Consider the following 9,682-nt stretch of genomic DNA (forward strand, 5'->3'; position numbering starts at 1 on the left):
GAGAAAATAGGAGGAATTGCTCTACAACAACGGAGGTTAAATTGGGAGAGGAAGTAGTATGGGCCACTTCCTTAACTCTAGGTAAATGTCAACATTGTGTTATGCCTTTACTAGCCTCTCTGCCTAAAGTATTTAACAAGGTTAAGGACACAGAAGAATTAGATAAGGACCATCAAGTGCCTAATTCACTGAAGAGTCTACTCTGAGTAGGACTTAGTGAATACCACCCTGTAATTTTGCGAAGGTTCACTAACCATGGGTCAGCTGTAGTTAATCATACAATCACAGAAATTATTCCATCCATGCAACATTCAGGATGGCTTGCCAGAATGTAAATGCCACCCAATAAAAATGTATTCATATGCAAAGAATACAACAATAAAGGCACACAAAATATAACAAATAAAAGGTGCAACATTAACATCTGTCAGAAAGTCTGGACTTTAGGAATAAAATATCCTAAGACATAAAAAAATATCAAGGAGCTGCATCCAAGTGTAACATTTTGCAATTCTATGGAGGTCCTTGGAAATTCGAAAGAGTACTATGAAGTTCCAAAGTCTTTGGAGCATGGGTTTTAAAATTTTATTTTAAGGCAAGCCTTTCAAGCAGACATTTTGAGATAAGCAATTGTTCAGTTTGCATTCTGTGAAGAAGGATGAATATTTTCGTTTAGCCAAGTGAGAATATCAAAACAGGAAAGCTGCATTTGATCTAGTACTTTTCTATTTTGTCACTATAAAAATGGAGTGTTTTCCTTCCTCCTCCCACTCCTCCCCCACCTTTTCATTTTATTTCCTGCCCTAAATGAGCAAACCTGTTTTTCAGAGGCAAGATTCACCAATAGGCCATGAATACTTTAGATGCCTTTCAGAAACAGGAAGAAAAATGGCTCTGGCTGCTGTAAACGGATATGCTGCTGTCAGGGAATGGAGATTTAGACGTCTGTAACCATAGCAATCTACAAGCTTATCTCACAGAGGTGTGCAGAATTCCCTTTTTCCTGCCATTCTCCCACAGTTCATTAAACCGTCACCTGTGGGTTTCACTGAGCAAACTTATTAAGCAAATGTCACATTTCCATGCAGCCCAGCACTTTTCAGAGTAGATGTGCTAATGAAATACTCTACATATTTCAATTTCGTTTTACAAAAGCATGGGGGAGATTGCCCTTCAAACACTATTTCTCATCATGGCACAGGCCAATGTTGTTAACCATTTCTGGATAAATTAACATTACAATAAAGTAGTGGGGCTCTTTTGCTTACTTTCATAATGACCCAGACAATCTGTTTTGTTGTTATTCTGGCATAGTGATTCTTTGCTAGGTTCTCGGCAATATAATTTTCAGTTGCCAAGACAGCCTGGCAGGTAGCCAAACAATTTAGAGCCTTTTATTTTCATATAGTATTTTGAAAACAATTCCCATGGCCTCTTCCATGTAAGCATTTGTGTTTTCCTCTCCCTCCCCCCCTTTAATTTATCGGTGTGAAGTAGACTCTGTGCATGAATAAAGAGCCCAAGTCCCTGTCCACAGCCCTGACCACAGACAATAACCCACCTAATCCAGCCTCCTGTTCTCACATTGGCCACCTGGATGCCGGGGTGGGGGGGGGACCTGCTAGCAGGACCCAAGCCGTCACCCCTCCTGTGGTTTCCAGCAACTGGTATTCAGAAGCATACTGCTGCCGGCTCGAGGCAAAGCATAGCTATCATGGCTAGTAGCAATACAAAGTTGCACATTGCTGGTCTCTTAATTAATACTCATCAGCCTACACTCCACAACCACCAAAGTAGCACAGTTGTTCTACTTACAGCAGCACCAGTTACCAAACCCCAAACATACCAATGTTTTTTATTTCCATGTACTGCCACTGCTGCCGTTTAGCATTTATTTAGAGGGCTTAGAAGAGATGGATAAATAGGCCATGAACAGAGAAGTTAGTAAGAATGATCCGACCACAGATCTACAGTTCTCTCTTATCTCCTAGTGCATGGGTAGGCAAACAGGCCTGGGGGCCGGATCCAGCCCAATCACCTTCTAAATCTGGCCCGAGGACGGTCCAGGAATCAGCATGTTTTTACATGAGTAGAATGTGTCATTTTATTTAATATGCATCTCTGGTTTATTTGTGGGGCATAGGAATTTGTTCATTTCCCCCGCAAAAAAAATATAGTCCGGCCCCCCACAAGGTCTGAGGGACAGTGGACTGGCCCCCTGCTGAAAAAGTTTGCTGACCCGTCCTAGTGCATTCAGCTGGATGGAAGTCCTTTAGGAACACTTGAACAGAGTTGGCCTTGCTTAATGTTTGCACTTAGCCCCTGGTGTGCTACCTTTTGTCACAGAGGTTCCATAGTTGCTTAGCAGCCTTTGACAAATCTCTCCCCCAAGATAGTGGCTACTAGAAAATATTAATTGAGAAGACAAATCTCTGGGAAACCTTGGATAGGGATCAAAACAATTGCCACTCTTTTACTAAGCAACCAGCCGTGCTTCAAAAGGTACCCACACATTTACCCCAGGGCCAAGGCCAAGGGACTGATGGTTCTCTATGCTGCCGGACTACAACTCCAATCATTCATGTCCTATTGGCGATGCTGGCTGGACCAGGTGGCAGATGAGAGCCAGCAACACCTTAAGGACCACAGTTTCCCCATCTGTGTCTTAAAGAAGCTTGTTAGAGGCACTTTCAGTCATGAGGGAGGGGAATGGCATGAGGAGAAAGGGATATAAAATGGGGGTGGGCAGATTTCAGACCTGTAGTATCTACTACTCCTGAGATCCATCAACAAGAGCCAGGTGAAAAAGAATCATAGAATGGATCAGCAGAGGTGGATTTAGGGGAGCGCAACCAACCAGTTCTGTCACAGTGGTTATGAAGACTCAAGGATGCCACAGGGGACACTGCAACTATGATTCAGAAAGGAGCAAGAGAGGCGGGGGGGGGCATGGAATTTTGGCATCGCAAAGGGCACTGGTGAAATTTGAGACCCAAGGTCCACCACTGGGATCAGGTAGGCAAGCATACACTCAGAACTGAGAAACATGGTGCCTCTGAGCACATGTGCAGCCCAGGATTTGGGACTGATTCCAGATTCAAGTTCATCATCATCATCATACTTTTATTGTCCATGTACAACCTTCCCTCCCCCACACACAAACACTCAATCCCATTGCACTCTGTGTGCTTGTCGCACAAGTCACCAACCCCAAAAGTCAGTTGCACTATATTATTTTCCGTTCAGCAGCCTAACAGCCCACGGATAGAAACTGTTTTTTAGCCTGTTGGTACGACTGATTATACTTCTATATTTCCTGCCCGAGGGTAGAAGATTAAAGAGGTGCTGGCCGGGGTGTGAATTGTCCTTCCACAAAAACATCCACTCCTGGTTGTCGACCCCCTTCCCTAATTATTCCTTTCAAATCACCCAGAGATCTACCTCCCAGCAACCTTTTATATAAAGCCCCTCTTTCTCTCTCCCATTTATATTCTGCTTCCAGTTACAGCTTAAGTTTCTCATCATTTTTTTTATTTAAAAAGAAAAGCAAAGTACAGTGGATGCTCGGGTTGCAAACGTGATCTGTGCGGGATGCACATTCGCAACCCACAGTGTTCGCAACCCACATCTGCAAATGTGCGGGTTGCGATTCGGTGCTTCTGTGCATGCGCAAAGCGTGATTTAGTGCTTCTGCGCATGCACGACCGCCGAAACCTGGAAGTAACCCGTTCCGGTACTTCCGGGTTTCGGCGGTCTGCAACCCAAAAAAACGCAACCTGAAGCGGCTGTAACCCGAGGTATGACTATCATTAAACTACAGATACTGGGTGGTATGCAACTTAGTTTTACTCAGACACACTGAATAAGGGCTTTACCAAGGTAGGTCTATTAATTTCAATGGGTCTACTCTGAGCGAAACTGTTGAATACCACTTTTTTTAAAAGCTCCACCCTTGCTCGTTTGACCTTAGAAATTCCATTAATGGATTGCCATTTGTAGGAACACTTAGTGCTTAGTGAAATCTGATGGATTATAATAATAATAATATTTAGCCATAAACAAAGTACGGGATGCGTAGAGCAGGAGAACATATTCCAACCTTGACCTGAAAGAAACTGTATGGGTCACACACTTCCTTGCTGCCTTCTTCCTGCCTGCCTGCCTGCCTGTTCTTCCTGGTATTACTGTTGTATATCCTGTTTTTCTATGAATGGAAATAAAAATATAATTAAGGAAAATAAAAGGACGTACTTTGCCTTGCTGTCCCATACACTCTCTCCTACAGTGGCCAGCCAGGTAGGACTTACGGTAATTATTATCAAACCAGAACAAGAAAGGACTTCATCAGCGCACAGTAGGAAGCCATTCATGAAGCAATACTGGGGCCCTTTGTCAGGGGCAACTATTTTTTATTTTCTGTTTGCTGGAGAGTGGAAATAATTGTCTTGACTTTCAATCATATAAAATGTCTGCTTCTGTTGAACTGCAGTTACATAGCAAAGCAAGCAGGAGCACGGGGAGTGTCTGCGTGACACACCTACACACTGCAGCCAACACACTATTGTGTCACAACGCACAGTTGAGAAAGCTCTGGGCTAGAGTGGTGGGAGGGAGTTTCAGTGAATAGCTAACAACATTCTAAAAGGAGCCACCAACATAATTTTAGTAATGAGGTGATATTTCCCCAAGAACTTAGGGACTTGATTTAGGTTGGTGAAATGGTAAATGGGGGGAAAGTTAAAGTCCTGAACCTGTTTTCCAGAACACACACACACACATGAAAACACACCTGGTTGGTTTGTGTTTTAAGAGAATGTCACAAGATCAATTCACTGATCTCCCACATCTTATCTACTATTAAGGCTTCAGAGACTGTTTCCTCAAAGTTAACCAGCTGGACAATTTTAGTTAAGTTCCAGTTCTCTTAAAAACAACATTTCCAAGAACCATAGCAGCACATAGTCCAGCTCAAACTGGCCCTTGACTGTTTACTCATGGGTACCACATGTACTTCATTGTGTGCTTACAGAAGCGTACCTGGGCGCCCTTGGCAAGGAGCTGTACCAGCGCTGCCCCCTCCCTGTCCCTTGCACCGTTGGCAAGGAGATGTATCGGTGTGGAGAGGCATGATTTTTGCCCCACCCCGAGGCCTGTGCTCTTGGTGGAGGCCAACCTAACCAACTCCTAGGTAAGCTCCTGTGTGCTTACAGACTTCTTAAATCTATGTACAGGTATCAGACTGGACAGTCTCTATTAGTCAATAGATAGAATGCAATCTAAATAAATAATAGTAATTGCTATGTTCAGAAGGAATCTTTATTACAAACCAATCTCATAGTAGTTGGCAGTATTCCTTTGTTATTTTACAGACTTGAGAGAGCACCACTGAACAAGGTATGCCATAAGTGGTGCTACAAACACAGTGCTATGCATTTACCGTATTTTTCGCTCTATAGGACGCACTTTTCCCCCTCCAAAAATTAAGGGGAAATGTGTGTGCGTCCTATGGAGCGAATGCAGGCTCCTTGGCTTCAGCGATAGCAACACAAAGCCTCCGAAGTGCAGAGGGAGCACTCCCTCCACACTCCAGAGGCTTCGCGTTGCTTTCGCTGAAGCCTGGAGAGCGAGAGGGGTCAGTGCGCACCGACCCCTCTCGCTCTCCAGGCTTCAGGGATAGCCGCCTGAAGCCTCCGGAACACAGCGGGAGGTCCTGCTGCGCTCTGGAGGCTTCAGGTTCCTTTTGCTGAAGCCGGGAGAGCAAGACTCTCCTAGCTTCAGCAGAGACGGAAAGCTGCGCAGTGCCCCTTCAGCCAAGCGGGAGGAAAAATGGTAGGGGCTCCGTTTCTTCTGCCGCTTTGCTGAAGGGGCGCTGAGCAGAGAGGGGGAGAAATTTTTTTCTTGTTCTCCCCCTCTAAAACAAGGTGTGTCCTATGGTCGGGTGCATCCTATAGAGCGAAAAATACGATACAGTGGTACCTCGCAAGACGAATGCCTCGCAAGACGAAAAATGCGCAAGACGAAAGAGTTTTCCGTTTTTTGAGTCGTTCCGCAAGACGAATTTCCCTATGGGCTTGCTTCGCAAGACGAAACGTCTTGCGAGTTCTTGCGAGTTTGTTTCCTTTTTCTTAAAGCCGCTAAGCCGCTAATAGCCGCTAAGCCGCTAATAGCCGTGCTTCGCAAGACGAAAAAACCACAAGACAAAGAGACTCGCGGAACGGATTAATTTCGTCTTGCGAGGCACCACTGTAATTGAGAAGTGAGCAGAGGACTGAGACTGCCTCGGTGTCGGCAGCGGGACTTCCCAGGTGCCCCACAAGGTCTAGGTTCCACCAGGCTCCACTGACATTTCAGCGGAATGTGAGGATGAGAATGAGACACCAAGGTGTTAAATGCTCTCCCATGGTCCCACCAACCTCTGCCTCACCTCTGCCAGCCCCCAATGGCTTATTTACTGTATCTGGTTGTCAGCTTTCTCCTTCTTAGTCTCAGTGTTGCTCTTGTAGCAGGGAAGATGGGGACAAAACTAAATTACCTGGCTTCCCCCCTCACTGTCTCCGGCTCCAGCTACTGTTGGCCTCCCTGCTTTCTACCCTACCGGTCCCAATGCTGCTGACACACACACCCCCAATCTTCCCCATTGCTACTTGTATTATGAGAATAATGGAGTTAGATAAGGAGTTTCCTAGGCTGATATTGGGAGGCTAACGGGACAGACAGGAAATGATGGCTGGAGTGTTGCATTTTACCAAGGAACATTACATTGTGGGTGGATGCCAGCGATCCTTTGCAGAGCAGCCACTTGGGTTCCCATGTCTGGGGATTAGATTGACAGTAGGATCTTATTACAACACTGGTGACAGAACAGAACTCCACTGGACCTGAGGGCTGCAGGGGGCACAGAGCAGAGCATGTGGCACCCATAGCTATGTCCTCCAGCACCTCATGTCCTCCCAAATCTCCTACCTGATATAGCAACTTCACTCTACCTAATAGTTTATCTCCTTTAATTTTTTTTTCAAGCTGATTTTTTTTAATGGCACCAAGGCCAAATTTCAAATATTTGCACAAAATATGCACTAAGGCCCTTGGGCTTTCTGTTCTTAATTATCTTAGATAACTGACCATATACTGCAGCTGTTATTCATTTACTTACTAATTAGTTTGTTTTTTACATTTACATTCCACCTTTTCTCCAAGGAGCTCAAGGTAGCATACTTCGTTCTCTTCACTCCACTTTATCCTCAACAACCCTTTGAGGTAGGTCAGGCTGAGAGGCAGCAACTGGCCCAAGGTCACCCAGTGAGCTTCATGATCAAGTCGGGAACAGAACCCTGGTCTCCCAGGTGCTAGTATGACACTCTAACCACTACACCACACGGGCCCCTGTATGCTCACTCTGTTGCTTAAGGGGCTGTACTATTACACCTTATATTACATTCCCAGAGTATCCTTTTATCATGACTGTTACCTAAGTGGTTTCAAAAGTCTGGGCACAATCCACTACCAATTCCTTGCATGCTTCCCTGGAGGAAAAGCAGTTTTTAAATATGGAAGATAAAACAACTGTCCACAACAGTTCCAAAAACCCATAAAACACCAGTCCAGGTAAGCACTTGAGTTTCTGATGTTTATTTCGTTTTCCTGTAACACTCGCCTCTATTGCTTCATTTTGCTTATTCTAAGATAAAATCTGAGCCACCAGAAGTCAACGTCACAAGCAGCTTTGACCCAGGATGGGTTGTAGAAGCCCATTTTTCCTTTTTGAGTGGCAGCCACCAGAGCACTTTATAGCAGACTGTTGCTCAAGGGAGACTCTCCTTTCCTGGGAGTGTGAACAGGTTTTTCATGCTTAAGGGGCTCAATAAGCCTCTTTTCAGAAGCTCTTATACCTCAACTGTCCAAAGACAGATATGTTAGAGAAACAAGCACATCCTTTGATCCTGGAGCAGAATATTTTACCCAAAAGAATGGAAATGAGATGCCAAACCTGCCTCTGAGATCCGGTTTAATGAGATGCCTTTGACATTACTCAGGTCTGCTTGGAACGCTACCAAATTACACCCCCTCCCTGCACATAACCGTCTTTGTCTGTTGAACGTCTTTTGCTTCACCCAGGATAAGGAAATGCATCTAGTACAACACTGGCAACTGTTCCGGGAACAAATTCACAATATTCCTCTACTGACAGTCAAATTTGCAATTATGCTCAGTCCAACAGCTTGGATTTTAAAGACGCTTCAAAAAGATCAGCAGTCTGATCTCAAGCTATCATGATAATACTTAGCAGAGAAGTTTCCACAGTGCTGCAATACACCTGCAAAGAAATACAGTATTTATTCCCATACTGGGGAAGCAGGAGAAGGCTTGCGGATGAGAGATACTGGTTTGCCTAAACGTGCAACAAAGCACTTGGAAAAGACCGAGCTTTCTCAGCTCTGCCAACAACGGCATCAGAAGCTGCTGAATGCAGCCAGATTCTTGAAACCCTGAGATGCCCTGAAAATACCATGAAAAGCAGTGCAGCTGTGAGCGTGTACCGGAGCCTACAGAAAGGGGCGGGGAACTGACTGTAAAGCAGAAAATACCGGAATGCCTGGGCAACATGCTCCAGACAGAACGGAACCATTCAAGATGTGCATTAGGCATGCTTGATTGACAAGACCATGGTGAGCAAGCTTCCCAAAACCACTCCACTTCTTTTCTAAGTTTGTTTGCATTGCTAGTGACGTCATGGCAGGCAGCGGGAAGGATGCCTCCTGAACCATGACCTTCCCGATGCACAGCTTAGCCTTATAGCCACCTAAACCATCATGTTTATTTTGTAAGGTACTGTTACACTCGCCCTGTTTCTATGAGTGGGAGGAACTTCCAGGGGCCCCACGCTTGGTTTCTTTTCAAAGTCACAGGAGACTTACTCAGTTTTGTAATCCTAAATATAGAAATTCCTGCATTGCAGGGGGTTGAACTAGGTGGCCCTTGGGTCCCTTTCCAACTCTAAGATTCTATGATTCTGTGTTGAGCATAGGTGAAGACAAACAGCTTAAAGCAGTGATGGGGAAACCTATGTCCCTCTGGATGTTGTGGGACTAAAACTTCCATTGTGGTGACCAGCGGCCATGCTGGCTGGAGCTGATGGGAGGTGAAGTTTCACAACATTTGGAGGGCCAGTTTCCTCAGCACTGGTTTAAGAACTCCAAGAGCAGAATCCCTTGATTCATATCAGATCTTCAGATATAGGTTGCCCCCTTGAAGCCATTTTCCAGAGCTAAAAGTAAACCTTCTGTCCCTTCCTGTTATTCTCTCTCTCCCACAACTCTTACCTTGTTTCCTTGGCTTCCCTTTAGAGCAGGGGGTCAGCAAACTTTTTCAGCAGGGGGCCGGTCCACTGTCCCTCAGACCTTGTGGGGGGGGCCGGACTATTTTGGGGGAAAAAATAAAAGTGAATGAATTCCTATGCCCCACAAATAACCCAGAGATGCATTTTAAATAAAAGCACACATTCTACTCATGTAAAAACACGCTGATTCCCGGACCGTCCACGGGCCAGATTTAGAAGGTGATTGGGCCGGATCTGGCCCCGGGCCTTAGTTTGCCTACCCATGCTTTAGAGGCACACATGGAGACCTGGATAACATCAGCTGGGAATCTGGTTGGCAGGGGGGGGGGGGCTTTTTTGTTTGTG

At 45.3% G+C, this 9,682-nt stretch overlaps 1 protein-coding gene across 1 annotated transcript in view; it reads right to left on the bottom strand.

The window, feature by feature from the left end:
* The window catches only part of RTN4IP1 (reticulon 4 interacting protein 1), an 88,761-nt gene extending 79,335 nt beyond the window's left edge, over positions 1 to 9,426 (bottom strand). Inside the window, exon 1 of the mRNA XM_083497691.1 lies at positions 9,321 to 9,426. The gene's annotated coding sequence lies outside the window, so the exon portion shown is untranslated. The remainder of the gene's footprint in view (positions 1 to 9,320) is intronic.
* Between the last annotated feature and the right edge of the window lie 256 nt (positions 9,427 to 9,682).

Source organism: Podarcis liolepis (genome assembly GCF_965112155.1).
Source record: "Podarcis liolepis genome assembly, chromosome: 3".
Lineage (NCBI taxonomy): Eukaryota > Metazoa > Chordata > Lepidosauria > Squamata > Lacertidae > Podarcis > Podarcis liolepis.